This window comes from Protopterus annectens, chromosome 5.part1 (genome assembly GCF_019279795.1).
Source record: "Protopterus annectens isolate FY-2018-M chromosome 5.part1, PAN1.0, whole genome shotgun sequence".
NCBI lineage: Eukaryota > Metazoa > Chordata > Ceratodontiformes > Protopteridae > Protopterus > Protopterus annectens.
The window spans coordinates 403,815,834-403,833,719 of record NC_056736.1 but is presented as its reverse complement, the minus strand read 5'-3'; positions in this window follow the sequence as shown (position 1 = coordinate 403,833,719).

The following is a 17,886-nucleotide window of genomic DNA, read 5'->3' as shown; positions in this document are numbered from 1 at the left end:
TCCCTATGTCACAAGATGGGTTGCCAACTGGCTCATGGACAGAACCCACACTGTGAAAGTAGCGGATTCCAAATCCGACATCAGACCAGTGACAAGTGGAGTATCACAGGGTTCAGTCCTGGGTCCTCTCCTGTTTGGTATCTACTTCTCTGAAGCGCAGGCCAAAACAGAAGGTCTTTGGCTAACAAAGTTTGCAGATGACTGCAAACTAGGAGCCATAATCAAAACTCCTAACGATGTGGACAAACTACAAAAGGGCCTCACTGAGACAGATACTTGGTGTCAAAGCCATGGCCTGAAGCTCAATGCCAAAAAGTGTATTGTCATCCCCTTTGGTAAAAACTCTGTACCCATGAACTACCACATAGCTGGTAGTCTACTTAATGCCAAAAATGTGATAAGAGACCTTGGGACACAGATGGACAGTAGTCTCTCCTTTGATAATCACATCACCATAGTGGTCAGGAAATCCTTCTACATGGCTCATCTCATCACAAAAGGATTCTCATCCAGAAAAAAGAGGTCATTGTTCCCCTCTACTCATCACTCATTAGACCCATTATAGAGTACAACGCTCCTTTTGGTATGTACCTCACAAGACATCTACAACAACTGGAAAGACCACAGAAATACCTCACAAAGAGGATTACTGGCCTCAAACAGATGCCCTATGCAGACCGTCTCAAAAAACTACAGCTTTACTCCATCGCATATCACCTACTCAGGGGCGATCTCTGCGTAACATACAAAGCTATGTCAAACCCAGAGCTGTTGGACATGCTCCACTTAAAGAAATCCCAATCCCTCCGAGCTACACGCTCTAGGGACCTTAACCTTGTCACCACAATAAACGGAACATGCTGGAGGGATAGATTCCTGTCCCAGAGACTTCCCATAGTCTGAAACAGACTACCTATCTATGTCAAACAGAGCTCCTCATTAGCACTCTTCAAGAAAAATCTTGATGATTGGATGGGAAATGGGAAATTCACCCTGGGGATCACTTCTGTGGCTCTGCTCGACAGGGGCACAGGAAAATAATTTTCTTGGATGGCGAAAGCCAGGTTACATTTTTTGGCTAGGCTTGTATGGGCCCTAGGGCTGATAGCCTAGTACCTACCTATGAACCTATGAACCTATATGACAGAACTTCAGATACATCTAAGGTAGTTATCTTTTCTTTTTTGCCATCATATCTGGTAGTTTTCAAAATGTAGACTTCTTAAAGGAGATAGATATTTTTTTTCATGCTAACCATGCCTGATGGGACAGAGGCAGGATGTCTGTTTATGCTGCTGATGTCCTGGGTTTAGGAACGGACCCATATTACCAGTAGTGCTGGCTGGAGGAGATAGGATGAAAAGGCTAATAGTCAGCTCTCCAATCCCTTGGATAGGGTAAGGGGGAACCTGATACCTATGTGACCTCTGGTGGAGATAAACAGCCTCACAGACATCTCCTTACAAATAAAAAGGGATTGGCGATGGGATTCTGAGCTAGAGACAGCTAGGAGCATTGCACAGTTCCTATGTGAATGATGTTTCCTGAGCATTACACTTATCAGTCCTCTTTGAACTCCTTACTCATCAGGGTGTACACATTTAGTACCGTGAAGGTCAGCTTCCCAAGGAGTAGTGAAGGGTCGCATCTGGGAGTAACCAGCAAGGACATATTTGGGGAATCAGGAATGGGCTAGCAAGAAAAACAGTGAGAAAAGGCTGTATAGGGTCAGGTTGGGTTTGTAGGAGATTAAAAAAAAGGCTGACATGTTAAATGAATTATGTAACATTTATATGTGTTAGTAATGTGTATGTTGTATGCATGGATTAATTTTAACAATTTACTCACTGATACAGCTATAAATGCAAATGAGGAGCAAAACTGAAATAAAATGATAAGCAAATAAATATGATTTTAAATGTACACATCAGTTTTTGCAACTGTCGATAATGGGAAAAAGTAAAAGTATTTTACAAAACTTGAGATTTTAACCTGGAGGTGTGCACTGAATGAATACTTCAACTGTCACAGGGGTAAAGATACTTGGCATTCAGTTATATGTTTTGCCATGCCCCACAGCTTACAATGAAATCTCTACAATGAATTCTTTGTTGCAGCTTAAGGTTATATGATTTTTTAGTCTACATAAAAAAAAGCAATTTAAAAAAAAAAAATTCCACTGTGTAACATACATAACGCTGGTTGTTGTGTCAATGACAGCAGGGTAGGGGAGTGGTGACAGTAACTGGATTGGACACAAAAACTTGGTTTGTAGTTGATGGCCAAGACCCCTAAGATGCCCTTAAGATATGCTCAGGCTCCTGTGATAAGTCATTATTTTATAGCTGCCAGTCTCCATATCTAAGAAACAATAAGGTGCTATAGTAGAATTAAGTCCTTTTTTGCCTTAATTGCGCAGTCAGTGACACAACACGGCTAGAATGCTAAGCTTGGACAGTCAGATACATCTGTGTCTTTCTGTTTTGACTCTTTGTAGCCATTTTATTTTTCTATTCATCTTAGAACAAAATGTAAATGCTGTACATCTTTTTTTTGCTCCCATCTTACTTCATCCTATAGCACTCCTACCCCAGGGTCTCATGTCCATCGCTGAGTCTGCCAGTCTCTCCCATCACCCTCAGGCATAGTCCAATATGGGCTGCGGCCAGATAAGATCACCAATAAGACAATTCTCTACTTAATCTAATTATTTCAAACATGAAGAAAAAGTGCCTAAATGTGAAGGTCCTACTCAACTTTCTCAGTGACACCTGCAACACTGAACTGGTCTTTTAAAATATTTAAAGCCCTAGCCCAGCTAGTTGGAGCAAGTGTCTTCCACTAAAACAAGAGGAACCACCCAAAGCAAAAGAAAATATGTCGGGTATAAGTACCACATCACAGCAGGATCCAATAGAGAACTTTATTGATTGCTTCTGTCTTATTATTGATCAGGGCTTCATCAGCAGACATGAGGCATTTTCTTTTGGTGTAGGTAATTGTAAGTAGCCTAATCTTTGAAAGTAAGGAAACAGACCTACATGCCATGCTTTAATACTTCGATGGGGCACTTTTGTATGCAGAGACAAATCCTATTTTATTAAACCTACTAATAACGGTGCAAGACACAATATTTCTACAAACATGCTGAATTTCTCCATGGTTTTCAGTGGAAGCTAAGGATTTAATAATGCAGAGGGACTGTGCTTGGAGGGAATAGAAAAGAAGTCAACAACACATCCAACTACATTAAATATAAATGCAACTTGTAAAGTAGTCAGAAAAGCAAATAATACAGTAAGCTCAATAAATCTTTGAAACAAACAGAAGTTACTATCATGAAGCCCCAAGCACTTCTGGAGGGCAGATAAGAATCTAGAAGGAAACATCACAGATTCAGATTTCCGATTCATCATACTGTAATTAAACTAAACCAAATATTGCTACAACTAATAAAAATACCTACTTGTTACTCTGGATCAGCTAACAACCCAAAAGCAGTCTTATACTGACATCCATCCTTCTAGCATCACCTTAACCTTCTCAGAGTATCACCCATTAGCAGACCATTGTCCTACTTTTAGTTTTAAAGACAGAACAGCTGAGAAACAGCAGCTGATAAACAATCTGAATAAAATGCCTAGCACCACATTTAACCAAATTCATCTAGCATTTCTAAGGATAGTAACCCTGCTTATTGACAGACCAGTAACTTTTATCTTGGATAGCATTCATGCTTATTGCTAGGCCATTAACTTTCATCTTTAATCTATCCCTGACTGCAGATATGGTCCCTACTCATTCTAAGCATGTAGTTATAGTTCCTCTACCTAAACACCACTCACAGGCTACTCCAAAAGATAACAAGCTCAGAGCAAAGCTGTATTCCATCACAAAAATATTTGTAAAACTCATTTACAAGGGGATGTTTAATCATAAAAACACAGTGGGCTCCTAAACAACAATCAGCAAGCCTTTCAAAAAGGCTTCAGTGCACTCATATGCACTTATATGCAGTAACAAACTCCATTTAATGTAACATTAATTGTGAGCACCTAATCTCTGGAATCTTTGTTGACATTACCAGGGCCTTTAAGATAGTTAATTATGACCTGTTGCTGAATAAATTCAGATTTGGCCAAATGTGCTAGTATGGATGAAAAACTACTCAGCAAACAGAACTTATCAGGTCAGTATAGACTCAACCCTCTCAAAAAAATGATATATTTATCTCAGGGGGTTTCCAAGGCACAGTGTTTGGCCCTTTAGTATTCTGTCTTTTTTGTCAATGATTTTACTCTGGGTTTGCCCACACTCAATGGTGACATTTAAGATGAATGATCAATATGAAATTTGCAAGACATATTAAAAGATAGCTTTAATAAATTATATAGCTGAGCACACAAAAACTGACTAGCAATACATTCAAGAAAAGCAGGATTAATGATATGTTCTCCTTCACATCTTCTAGTCAAAGTATAACTGACAACAATTAAGGACCCCTAAAAGCAATGCTATACCTACTGTCTGGCAACAAAAATGTCTTGGCCTTATACTAGATCCCATACCTGCATTAGTGCAAAATGCAGAAGCAGTATCGAGTCAGGTATTAGCCCAACTAAAATTATGCTACAAGTTCCACACACACACACGCACACACGCACACTGCACACGCACGCAGCGCACACGCCACACACACACACACACACACACACACACACACACACACACACACACACACACACACACACGACAAGCACTTTCAAAACAATGTATTGATCCCAGTTACAGTCTCCTAGTTAGCATTTTTTGTTCTAGTGTAAATACACATCTTATTTAAACAGAAAATAAAACATCCTGCTTTGCTTTCCTAGATATCTCTCTAATTGTGATCGCCTCAAAAATCTAACTGGCTGCTTATATTCCTCAAAACTTTTATATTCAGAATTATAAATCTGCTACTGTTCCCCTTTAAAAGGCACATACTATCAATAAACACTACAATAACATTACAACTATAAATATATATATATATATATATATATATATATATATATATATATATATACTATGTAATAATCAGTAACACTACCACTGTCACAGAGAAAGTGTCAGTGATACTGTGACATTAATTAGACTACATTCTCTGCATATAATGGGTGAAAGCACCTTCATGAAAAGTGGGCTAGCTTCAAGCGGCCACTCCTGAAAGTTTATTGGATCTACACAGGTAAGTACCTCAACAGAAAGACTACATAGGTAGTTACTAGGCGTGTGGACTAGGAAACCATTCAGAAGCCTGACGATTTTCAAAATTACACCAGACGACTGGTTGAATGACTTACTCAGAGTCACACAACAGGCAAATGGGAGTGTGGAGATTAAACCCTGAACTACAAGAAGCATCTTATTAACAGCTCATAACTCTAACCCTCAATGCTAACTACCCAAGTCAATGTAAATAATTTTAAAACAAGACTAAAAGAGCACCTTATTAAAACCAATGAAAGCAACTACTATAATGAAAATTGCTAGCTGAATTTGGTCTTTTCTGTCTATTCAAGCCAGGCACACCGCTGTAAGATGCAGTTGTTAATCTGAATGATGAATATTGATCAAGCGTAAATAGGTGCAGGTGTGTAAGATATGGCAGAATTCAAATATAACACTATTAACCTAGTTTTAATCCACATTCTGCTTCTCAAACATTTACTTTTTCACCACATACTATAAGGAGACCAATTTCTTACTATACTTTAAGAAAGGAAAAGCTTACTGCAACCACTGAGATCAAACATACTCTCTGCTACCACTGTTAGTGATATCTAAGTATCTATCTATATACAAAACATGCTTGTTTTTTCCATAGCCCTCAGAATGATATCTATACATAGTTGTTACTAACCCCTTTAATAATGTTCCCCAGATTGTACAAATACTGTTCGGCATAGCTGAATGTTATTACTGTGCCAGATGTTGCCAGGTGTTCTGCATAGCTGAACATTATTACTTAACTAGGTATGTTACATTACCAGAGGTTATATTTACTGAATGTTATTACTCCTGAATGCTATCATCTTATGCATGATTATTATATCATGCTTCCTTTGAGCCTCAGGTCATAGCTGAAAAGATTTTTTTTTTTACCATATCACCCACCCAGTTGGCAAATATAAATACAGTGAATGACATATTTCATGTTTTGTATGTTGTATATCTGACTACCCTATGCAATATTTATTTGGACAGAGGTTATAAAATGAATTTGGTGCATTCTCTGTGACATGGAAAAGTAGAGATGGAGCTTCCAGACAGGGTAAGACTGTTACAGAAGTGGCTGCCAAGTCACGAACCTGTGAAGTTTAGCATGCATAAAATGATAAAACAACATGTAGGAAAAATTAAGCAGGAAGAGTGAGCAGAGTGGATAACAAGAGAGCAGGAAGGCTTGAGTATAAAAACTAAAAGAAGTAATTGTCTGTCACTCGGTTTTATTTAAAGCAAACCTCCCATAGAAAAATATACCCATAAAGCTTAAAACATAAAAAAGCTATGGGCATTTAGAAACTATGTAGCTGAAACACTGTTATGTCTTTAAGGAGTCATTTACAAATATCCCATAGGACTCCACTATAGGAGATTTAAGGTATTATACAGTAATGATTCTAGCTTGGGAAGGTCCTACCAAACACCCTGATATTGGATGATTTCAATTACCCTATCGTTAACTGGGAAAACTACTCAAGTACAAACTCCCAGGTCCAGTGCTTCCTGGAATTTATCAACTCAAATGCCCTGGATCAGCTGGTAAACTCCCCTACCAGAGGTGAAAACATATGGGACCTGGTCATCACCAACATGGGCGATAGGTGTTCCACACCAGAGGTCAACCTGTCACTGGTTAGATCAGACCATAAACTAATCACTCTGGATGTTCACACCACACCACTACCTCCAACCAAGGAAACCACAGTGAAAAACTTTTCTATAGCAAACTTCACCTTACTTAAGACAGAGGTGGTAAGGTTCACAGCCCCCACGCTAAAGGATAACAGTGTCCAAGATGCAGGAACCTTTACAAATGTACTCTATGAGCAGCTACAAGGATGCATGGATCATGACATCCCTAGCAAAACCAAGACTCACTCCCCTAAGAGAAGGAAACCAGTCTGGTGGACCCCTGCCATAAACAAGCTATACAATAGAAGGAGGAAACTAGTTCAGAAAAAAAGCAAATCCCAAGAAGGAAAGACATCCCTGATCAGTATCAATAAGAAACTAAGGTCCCTCATAAAATCCTCCAAGGCTAACTTTGAAAGAAAAATAGCCAAGGATTCGAAAGATAACCACAAAGCCTTTTTTAGCTATGTCAAGAATCTAAGTGGCAAATCACAGATATGCTCTGAGCTAGTGCAAAATAGCACAAAATATACTGAACCCACTGATATTGCCAACATCGTGGCAGATAGATTCAGTGCAAACTTCACCCCCCTCTCACCCCCAAAAGGGCCCACAACAATACCGGAAAAGTGTAGTGTCCCGGAAAGCACAGACGCACAGGTGAAAACAGCCTTTTCAAAAGCCAAAAGCACAGCATCAATGGGGCCAGATGGTGTCCCAGGCTGCGTCTTGCATGAACTACTGAACGAACTAACCCCCCACCTAAACACACTGCTCAACCTCAGCCTGTCTACAGGCTACATGCCCATAGAATGGTGCACAGCAACAGTTATTCCGCTCCACAAAGGAGGGGCCACAACTGACCCTGGTAACTATTGCCCCATAAGCCTGACTAGCCTGGTCTGCAAGGCTATGGAGCGCATCATCATGGAACTCATTAATAAAGACATTGGAAACCACCAAATACTTGACCTGACCCAGTTTGACTTTGTTAAGGGCAGATCATGCCTACTAAACCTGGTTGACTTCTTCAAGACAGTCACCAAGGCCATAGATGAGGGGAAGGTAGTTCACACAGCCTACCTTGACCTCACCAAGGCTTTTGACACCATTCCCCACTCGGGAATTATAGAAAAACTCACCAGCCTGAACATAAAACCCTACGTCACAAGATGGGTTGCCAACTGGCTTACAGACAGAACTCACATGGTAAGAATAGCAGGTTCCAGGTCCGACTCTAAACCAGTCACAAGTGGTGTCCCATAAGGCTCAGTCCTGGGACCTCTACTGTTCAGCATATACTTCTCAGAAGTACAGGCAAACACAGGAGGACTATGGCTAACCAAGTTCACCGATGACTGCAAACTGGGAGCCATAATTGACTCAACGGCTGACACGGACATTCTCCAAAAGGGCCTTACTGAGACGGACACCTGGTGTCAAAGTCATGGTCTCAAGCTAAATGCCAAAAAATGCATAGTCATCCCGTTTGGGAAAAACAAAACATCTATGAATTACCACATAGGTGGCAGCCCCCTTAATACAGAAGAGGTAATAAGAGATCTGGGGACCCAAGTAGATAGTAATCTCTCCTTAGACAATCATATTGCCAAAGTAGTTAGGAAATCCTTCTATTTAGCCCATCTAATTACTAAAGGGTTCTCATCTAGAAATAAAGAGGTTATAGTGCCCCTCTACTCATCACTCATCAGACCCATCATAGAGTACAATGCCCCATTTGGGATGTACCTCACAAGACACTTCCAACAGCTGGAAAGACCACAAAAGTACCTCACCAAGAGGATTACTGGTCTCAAACATATGTCCTATGCAGCCCGACTGGAAAAACTCCAGCTGTACTCAGTGGCATATCGCTTACTCAGAGGTGATCTCTGCCTGACTTACAAAGCCATGTCCAACTCAGAATTGATGGACATGCTCGACCTAAAGAAATCCAAGTCACTGTGAGCCACTCGCACTAGCAAGCTAAACCTCGCCACAACAATAAATAGAACATGCTGGAGGGATAGATTCCTGTCACAGAGACTCCCCATGCTTTGGAACAAAATTGCTAACTACATTAGGCAGAGCCCCTCACTAACACTCTTCAAGAGAAACCTTGACGAGTGGATGGGTAACAGACAATACACCCCTGGGATCACTTCATTGGCTCTTCTTGACAGAGGCTCAGTTAATTAATCATTGGGGCAGTGAAAGCTGACACACTCTGCCTAGGCTTATAAATGCCCTCAGGCAGATAGCCTAGTACCTACCTATGAACCTATGAACTTATGAATCTATATGCTATAAGTATTCTTTTCACAAGACAACCCTCACACACTGGTTTTGCTTACATTATCAAATCTAAAGTTGTATCAGATCTTGAAGTAAAAAAAAAAACATTGAACTTCATTAAACTAGACTTTGGGAAAATAATTTTCAGGAAATAAAATTCAGTGACACATCATGAAACGAGCAAAACATGAACATTTCAGGTAATATTAAAAATGCAAGACAAAGAATTTCTCCTTTATGAGTAAGGGTGAGTGAGATTCTTATGAACATACTGTCAGGTTAAAGGAGTTACCCTAGTAAACTTGTGCTTTACAAATAGTTACTACACTGGATTAATTCACATTTGAGAGTGGTCTTTGGTCCATCAGTGCAAGAACACAAACTCATACGTTGGTAAAATCTTTAGAAGTTGACGTGCCAAGCAAAAACAAACAAACAAAAAATAACGTAAATAAAAAAAAAAGGAGTTTCAATGTTCTTACAGGTGAAATATTATAAGAAGCTTTCCATAGTCAAAACTTCCAGAAAAATGAGAGACAGTCACATTTCCAGATGTAAAAATTAATAGGTAACCTATCTAGATATGCTTCCCTTGATTTTAATATAAATTTTGTTTACTATACTCAAAAGGAAAATTAAACATTAAGAGTTTCAAGCATAGTCCTGTTCTACATAATGGTATATAATGTAATTGCTAATCATATGTAAATACACTGCTTTATGTAGCTAAATATGTATTTCTTTCTCTTACCTCTTGTAAATAAACTTGCAGCATATGCATGTATATAATGTTATCTATGAACTATGCAAATGTTTATTAATTCTTGAATTTTTTTTCTGTATCTTTATACCAGGATTGTGAATGAAATGAGTCTGTAGAACTATTCACTTACACAATTATTAAATTAAAAAAAAAATGCCTGCAATAAATGTGATATTCCCTTTTGTGCCCAGTTTGTTAATTTAAGGAATACTTACATATTTATTTATTTATTTATGCATGTATGCTTCAGTTACTCAGATATCCAGTTGGGTATTGTCTCATTTTCAGTGGTCTCCAGGGAGACAGGGGGGTGAGTACCATAAAAAACCCTGACACACACACACACACACACACACACACACACACACACACACACACACACACACACACACACACACACACTGCATTTCATTTGTAGTATGAGATGCATTATTTCACACTAGCATTTTTCAAGATTTCGTTTTTGGCCAATTGGAAATAAATGATGTATTCCCTTTTCTAGGTAAAAGTGGATATTTAAGCAATGTATTTAACATCAATAACTTAATAACTCCCAATGAAGGGCTCATGCCAGCTCGAAAGCTCGAGTAATTGCAAAACCTATGTTGGTCCAATAAGAAGCATTACATCACATCTGTGTTCCATAGCCTTTGTGTTTTCTGCTAAGGGACCATCAGCTGGAAAAACCTAACAGTATATGCCTTTCCTCCACTGCCTCTCCTCCCCAAGGTACTCCTAAAGGTCAGACAAGAGAAGCCAAAAATGATACTGATTGCCCCAGACTGGCCACGCCAGCACTGTTACCCAGTCCTAAAGAACTTGTCTCAAGGTCCAGCCTGGACATTGCCTCAAACTTCTCACTTACTGACCCAACAAAACAATCAGATCCTGCGCAGCCAACTCAGGACTTTAAATCTGGCAGCATGGCAGATAATGTAGCCATTCAGAACACTCCTCTTTCCAAAGTTGTAATGGATGTTATTTTGGAGGCCAGGAGGCCAAGTACCAGAAAATCTTATGCAGACAAATGGAAGAGATTCTGTGCTTGGAACCAGAAACAAGGAATTGACACATTTGTACCAAATATTCCTCAGATTTTACAATACCTAACTGAGATGCTGGACAAAGGCCTATCCTTTTCATCAATTAAGATTCATGCCTCTGCCATTTCAGCCCATTACAATACGGAACCACCTATCTTTTCTCATCCTTTAATAAGGCAGTACCTCAGAGGGGCCAAAAACATAAGACCTCCAAGGAGAGCACCAGTACCTGCATGTGACCTCAGTTATGTCTTGGAAAAACTCACACTGCCTCCTTTTGAGCCAGCCTCAACAGCTGATATAAAATTATTATCCTGGAAAACAGCTCTGCTCCTAGTAATAACCTCTGCAAGACAAGTCTCAGAGTTACAGGCACTCATGGCTGTGGAACCTTTTAACATTTTCCATCCAGACAGGATTTCTCTGAGGACGAACCCTACATTTATGCATAAGGTGGTGTCCAGTGTGGCCCTTAACCAAACCATTCACTTGCCTACCTTTTACCCAAACCCACAGAACAACGGTGAGAGACTTTTGCATTCTTTGAACATACACAGACAGCTACGCTTCTACTTGGACAGAACTAAAGCTTTCAGAAAGACTGAGCAACTTTTAGTGGCATATACTGCAGGATCACAAGGAAAGGCTATCTCAAAACAGACTATTTCAAAATGGATAGGCCATTGCATTCGTTTCTGCTACTCGCAGCATAGCAAATCAGTGCCTAACGGCATTAGGCCACATTCAACCAGAGCAGCAGCCACTTCAGCAGCCTTCCTCAGAGGAGTACCAACCAAAGAGATCTTAGAGGCTGCAACTTGGAGTTCAGTGCACACTTTTACAAAGCACTACCACTCTCTACTCTAAATCCAGAGCAGGCTTTGCCACTGCAGTTCTGCAGGGCCTCTTAGCCTCTCCTAATCCTATTTAGCCCAGCCACCCATCCTCAGCTTTGGGATTCAACCCAAGAGTAATGACTGCAACAGTGAAACATGATGAACATAGTACAGTTGTGTACCAACCATAAATGTAGATGTTCAAGTGTGTTCACTGTTACAGTGCAGGTTACCCTCCCTCCATCCCCCTTTCTTTGCTGGGACTTATCTGTACTTCTCTATTCTATACAACCTATGTGGTGTATTTGCTTGTAGATGAAGGAAATGTTTACTTTAGTACATGCATGTTTATTGGCGTAATTTATTTAGCCTACCCTTTTGGGGGCACCTGACATCTGGGGCAGGAAAGATTGAGGAAAATGGCGTCTGCTGCATCTTTTGTGCCTGTGGCGCACTGGCGTCGGGGAGGAGGCGACGGCGGCCGGCGTCGGACTGGGACTTTGGAGTTTGGGCCGGCTGCGGGTGGCCTGCCAGCGGGATGGCCCAAGAGTGGTGACTGGAACAGTGAATACACTCTAACATCCACATTTATGGTAGGTACACAACTGTACTTTACACATATAAGAAAGCGCTGTTATGGTCAGATCTCGCATTGCAGTAGTGCATAACAGGTTTATCTTTTTTCTGAATTTGGAGTCTAATCATGGTACTCCATGCACTAGAAATACATCTCTAAATACAGCAGGAGATGGACTTTACTTCACCTGTATCTCCAACATGCAACTCTTCATAGCACTTGCTCCCTATTGGTTCTTTCTGATCAGTCAGTGAGTAGTTCCCTATATTATTCAGGCATGTCCAAAGGTCAGTTTCGAGTTTACTCTCCAGTCCAGTTGGTGAATCTGAGAATCTTGAGGCAATGTTACAACTGCCTTATGTATACAGACCACCCTCTCCTCCTCCCAACAAGCTCAAATATATGTGAGAGATGCAACTATATAGCCAAACTGGAGGCTAAGCTCTCTCAACCCAGTACTGGCACAGCCTGTCAGGAGGAGAAGGTAACCACACACACCACAAATCCAGTCTCACATAGACCTATCGCATCAGCAAACCAAACACATAAACACACAAAAACATAGTCGGAGGCTCTAAATAAAAATCTGCCTAAGCAGCAGAGATCTCCAAAGCAGACATCCAAGCAACACTACCACGATACAATATCCATGTAGCACATAGCTCACAAAGTCAGTGTGCCACACAGTCACAGCCCTTAAGGCTAAACAACACACCTAATACACTTGTAATAGGTGGCTCTATTGTCTGACGTCCCACTCACCAGGCTGAACAAGGAGAAGGTCACTGTAAGCTACCTGTCGGTTGCCAGGATCCTCCACATAACACAAGCACTCTGGTCACTCCAAAGCAAGTACAAGTATGACTCCGTCATTGTCCATGCTGGTGTGAATGACCTGAGACGTACCTCCCTGGACTACATGAAAAAAGATGTACAGGAGCTCTTTGATCATGTAGCCCAGGCCGGCATGACCCTGACCTTTAGTAGCATCTTACCCTCACCAAGAATGATGCCACAGTATAAAGACAAAATGATCAATTTTAACAATTGGCTAAAGTATTGGTGTCATTCAAAGGGGATCCAGTGCCTGTCAGCCTGGGATGACATGCTCGACAAGCCGCGTTGCTTCGCTAGGGACAGCTTGCACCTGTCACCCCTGGGTTTTCGAATACTGGCTAAGGCTCTTGCCTCCCCCATAGTGCCTTTTTTAGGCAAGGCTCAAAAGACAAACCCACCCCCATAGACAAAACAAAGAAAAAAAAAACTAAGGGTAATGCTGCTCAATGCCAGAAGTCTAAACCTCAAGATGCACACACTCTAGACTCTCCTCATTATGGAGAATATAGATATCTGTGCAGTTACAAAAACCTGGTTCAAGGCTCCCGAGAGCACCCCAGCACTACCAGGCTATACTTCATTCCATGCTTTCCGGCCCCAAAAGTCAGACCGAACCACAAAAGGAGGGGGATTATCCATATTTATCAAAGATACCCACACCTCCAGACTAGTGGCACTGCATGAAGCTTTGGAGACCATCCATGTGCAACTAACAGTGGGCAAAACTGCCTTTCAGTTTGTAGCCTGCTACAGACCACCCTCCCAAACACAGGAATCTCACTCGGCTTTCCTGAGAACACCGGAAAATATGAAGGTCTCTGCAAACACTATTATATTGGGTGACTTCAACTACCCAAACATCGATTGGGAAAACTACTCAAGCCCAAACACCCTCGCCCAATGGTTCCTAGAATTTATAAACTCAAATGCTATGGAACAACTAGTCACCACTCCCACAAGAGGGGAAAACATACTGGATCTGGTCATCACCAACATGGGGTCTCTATGTTCCACACCAGAGGTATACTCCTCATTGGTAAGATCAGACCATAAACAAATCTCACTGGGCATCCATATTCCGTCCCCACCCCTAGCCAAGGAAACCACGGTGAAGAGCTTCTCAAAAGCAAACTTCACACTTCTCAAAACTGAGGTGGAATCCTTCAAAGCCCCCGGGCCAGTGGGCAATACGGCCCAAAATGCAGAATCCTTTACAAAAACATTCTATGGACACCTACAGGAATGCATGGAGCATGCTATCCCAAATAAAACCAAGACTCACTCCTCCAAAGGCAGGAGACCTGTCTGGTGGACCCCGGCCATAAATAAGCTATACAACAGAAGGAGAAAGCTACTACATGACAGAGAAAAATCCCAAAAAGGGAAGGCGTCACTGATCAGTACTAGCAAGAAACTATGATCCCTCATAAAATCTTCTAAGGCCAGCTTTGAAAGAAAAATTGCACAAGGCACTAAAGATAATCACAAGGCCCTCTTTAGTTATGTCAGAAACCTGGGAGGCAACTCCCAGATATGCTCTGAGTTAGTGCAAAATGACAAAAAATTCACTGAACCCACAGACATTGCCAACATCCTGGCAGAAAGGTTCAGTGCAAACCCCCCCCCCTTCCCCCCAAAAAGAGCAAATGTCTATCCCAACAGAGTGTAGCCTTCCTGAGATCGCAGATACACAGGTGAGAACTGCCCTCTCCAAAGCTAAAAACACAGCATCAATGGGACCAGACGGTGTCCTGGGCTGCATCTTACATGAGCTCCAAGAAGAACTAAACCCTCATATAAAGTCACTGTTCAATCTCAGCCTTACTACAGGATATGTTCCCAAGGAATGGCGTACAACCACAGTGGTCCCACTCCACAAGGGTGGTGCTACAACAGACCCCGGAAACTATCGCCCTATAAGCCTGACTAGCCTGGTCTGCAAAGCTATGTAATGTATCATCATGGAAATCATAATTAAAGACATAAAGACATTGGGAACCTCCAGACACTGGATCCTACCCAATTCGGCTTCGTTAAGGGCAGATCTTGCCTCTTGAACCTGGTCAACTTCTTTGAAACAGTTACCAAAGCCATAGATGAAGAGAAGGTAGTCCACATAGCCTACTTGGACCTCGCAAAGGCCTTTGACACAATACCCCACTCGGGCATCATAAATAAGCTCACCAGCTTAAATATCAACCCCTATGTCATGGGATGGGTTGCAAACTGGCTCAGGGATAGAACCCACATGGTCAGAATAGCAGGTGCCATGTCAGACTCTAAACCAGTTACAAGTGGTGTCCCACAAGGCTCAGTCGTGGGACCTCTCTTGTTCGGTATATATTTCTCCGAGGTACAGGCTAACACGGGTGGACTATGGCTGACCAAGTTCGCAGATGACTGCAAACTGGGTGCTATAATCGACTCTCCGACTGACACAAGCATCCTCCAAAAGGGTCTCACAGAGACGGATAACTGGTGCCAGAGCCATGGCCTAAAGCTAAATGCCAAAAAGTGCATAGTCATCCCCTTTGGGAAAAACAAAGTGCCCACAAATTACCACATAAGTGGTAATCCATTAAGTACGGAAGAAGTAATTAGGGACTTGGGGACCCAAGTAGATTGCAATCTCTCCTTTGACAATCACGTTGCCAAAGTGGTTAGAAAGACCTTCTATATAGCCCACCTTATCATGAAAGGGTTCACATCTAGATCAAGAGAGGTCATTGTGCCCCTCTACTCATCACTTATCAGGCCCATAATTAAGTACAATGCCCCATTTGGCATGTACCTTACCTGACACCTTCAGCAACTGGAAAGACCCCAAAAGTATCTCACCAAGAGGATCAAGGGGCTCAAACAGATGCCCTATGCAGTTCGGCTAAAGAAACTACAGCTCTACTCAAGTTGCATGCCGCCTACTCAGAGGCGATCTGTGTCTGATGTATAAAGCCATGTCCAACCCAGAATTAATGGACATGCTTCACCTCAGGAAATCTAAATCCCTTAGAGCTACATGCTCCAGGGACCTGAACCTCAGCACAGAAATAAATAGGACATGCTGGAGGGACAGATTCATATCCCAGAGGCTCCCCTCACTCTGGAACAAAATCCCAATCCATGTCAGGCAGAGCCCCTCACTGACCCTCTTCAAGAGAAATCTTGATGAATGGATGGGAGATCATAAGTTTACCCCTGGGATCTCTTCTGTGTCGCTGTTTGCCAGAGGTACAGTAAACAAACCTTAAAAGGGCTACCTTCTGTGACCTACTATACAGAGGCACAGTCAACTAATCTAAAAGGGTGGCGAAAACCAAACATACTCTGGCTAGGCTTATAAATGCCCTAGGGCAGATAGCCTAGTATCAACCTATGAACCTATGAACCTATAAAACCTATGCAGTGTAAGAATAGCATGTAATATGCCCCTAAGAGCCTCATTACATTGATAAAATAGCTGCATGTATTTCTGATATATATAATAAAGTTTAAACTAAGCATTTTTTAATAAAATTATGTATTGAATGCTGTACAGTGATATAAAACAGTCCTCCCATCAAATGTCCTGACTATACTGTTGTGTGTTTAAAAGTCAAGCATATTAATTAGAGATCTCATGGCCTCCCAAGTTCAACTGAAGTAGTTTGTACTGCAAAAATGCAGCGAGATCCGTCTGGACTCTTCTGTAATTCAGTTTACTGCAACATGCATCCCAGACATTGCAAACACCATATTCTTTGTTCCGACTATATTAATTTCTTACTGTTTATGCAGGTTTTCTTCATCCAGCCCACAAATATATTCTGCACTTTAGCAACCTAGGAAAACCTGCATCCAAACATTCACTTCTACAGGATCCATTATGACAAAAGATTTAGAGTTTTAAATTAAATAAAAATGTCATTTTAAGATAGTTTGACTGACTGTATTCCTATAAATAATACAGAGAATGGTTCTGTTATGAAATGCCAAGCAGCAAAATCCCAAGTATTAGAAACTCTAAAAGTAACATGTGAAACAAATTCAAAATAGCAAAAAAATGTTAAACTCGGGTATTATTTGCAGGGGGCAAGACACTCCCCCCATTCCCTAACTTATATCTCAAAGTCCATTGTAATACCAATTTGAAGAAGACAGAAACCTCCCCAAAATGAATTCAGTGCTAACAAGCACTTAAAAAATTCACCAGTAAAGATTTCCTATGGAAAACTTTGGCATTTTAGGCTATAGGTAAATGAAGCTCAAGGTATTTAAACTTAAACACCTGTAGTGATACTGCAAAGACCACTCTGTGCATGGACTTGAAGGAATTTCTTTTGGCCTCTGATATATAACTTAAGTGGCTATTTATAACTTATGTCTTCCTGATTTGTTTCACCATGTGAAAATAACACTACAGGTATGTTTGTGCTAGTAGCTTGCGACTTACCTGCTTGCTGCCACTTGCTTGAAAAAGCATGTGCTCAAACTCACACTAGCATAATCTCCCATTTCTAAAAAGCCTTTCCAACATCAGATCTTATACACTACGTAGCTCTACCAGAACCTAAACCCTGAACCTAAAACTGCCACCCAGTTCCCAGCCCAACTCTCTGGTCCCTTACTCTAAACCTCCACTCAACCTTCCCAAACCCT